Here is a 1572-nt window from a genome sequence, read left to right on the forward strand (position 1 = left end):
CGTGGGGATATGGGACAGAAGGGTGTAAGGGTTGGGAACTAGAGGGTGCGTTGGCCGGATAGCCTCATTGACTAGCAGAAGATCCTGTACTAACCTATACGTTCCGTCTGCCTTCTTAACTGGAAGTGTGCGGACAAGAATATGTTGGCTAAGTAGTCACGTGATAATTGGCTTTAAACCTTGTAGATGTGTCAGAGATAGCGAGAATTGGGGGCGATTTGGGAAACGAGTGGGATCTTTGAGCTTGACAAGAACTGGTGGGTGGTGGGCAGCTATGACCGGGATGGAAGTGTCCCACACTTGAGGGTGTACAGAAATAGGGAAGATGGGGGTTGGGGGTGACATAGGAGGAGCGTGTGCACCTGCACAAGGCATGAGCAACAGGTCGTGAGGGGGTTGAAGGGGAATGTATGGGTTGGTGGGAATGTATATGGAGGCCTTTAAGGTGCTCAGGATGTCTCGGCCTAGTAAGGGGGTAGGGCATGGGGATATAATGAGGAACGAGTGTGCAAAGTAGTTGTTGGCCAGGCAGCAATTAAGGAGTGGAGTTTTTCGTGGAGAGGATGGCTTTCCGTCTACTCCTACTACAGAGATATTGGATGGAAGGCTAGGTCCAGAGAAGGATGGCAAAACAGAATAGGTAGCCCTACTATTTATTAAAAAATTAATTGTCTTACCCGCTACCAGGAGAGTTACCCGCGGCTCGGCGAGGGTGATGGGGGTCCCCGAGTCTCGGCACCCTCAGTTGTCCTCGTCCAGATGTAGGAGCTGGAAAGAGCTCCCAGGATCCTGGGAAAGGGGGTCACGTGGAGACGCGGCACCTGTTCTCAGGGTGGGGCAATCAGACTTCCAGTGTCCTCCCTGTTGGCAAGCAGGGTAGGGGGTTGCTGGTGGACGAGGGTTAGGACATTCACTAGCCCAATGTCCTGATGCCTTGCACTTATAGCAAGACTGCGTTGGGGCTTGGGGACCTCGCGGATACCTGTTGGCATAGTGTCCTGTCTTGCCGCACATATAGCAGTCTCATTTTTTAGCCTTGGAGTCTGTGGGGTGTGTGCTCTCTAGTCTGGGGTTACGACTGGGCTGTAAAGCCACTGCTAGGAGCTGTGCTTTCTGTTTAAGGTGAGCCTGTCGCTGTGCTTCAGCCGTCACCTCTCTGGAGTTATAGACCTTAAAGGCTAATTTAACCAGGTCTTATTGGTGCCTGAGGACCATCCTCTACCTTTTGAAGTTTTTTACGAATGCCAGCAGCTGATTGAGAAATGAAATAAGACACCAAACTGGTGGCCCCTGTCAGGGAGGCCAGGTCTAACTGGGTATCACTCTTTTGGTTTTACAGGAACAGTGTTCAAATTGTGCCTTATGAGAAGAACATTAAAACCCCCTGAGTGGAATGCACACATCACCAAGCAGTTTCTCAGAAAGCTTCTCTCCAATTTTATCTGACTCTATTTCCCATTTGACCATAGACCCGAATGTGATCTTAAATATCCCTTCGTGGATCCATCCACGAGTTTCCAAGCTATGTAATGTAAAGAAAGCTTCTTCTATCGGAGAAGAATAAACCTTTAA

The sequence above is a fragment of the Trachypithecus francoisi genome, unplaced genomic scaffold, assembly GCF_009764315.1.
Source record: "Trachypithecus francoisi isolate TF-2019V2 unplaced genomic scaffold, Tfra_2.0 Contig01700_ERROPOS7600000+, whole genome shotgun sequence".
In the NCBI taxonomy this organism is placed as follows: domain Eukaryota; kingdom Metazoa; phylum Chordata; class Mammalia; order Primates; family Cercopithecidae; genus Trachypithecus; species Trachypithecus francoisi.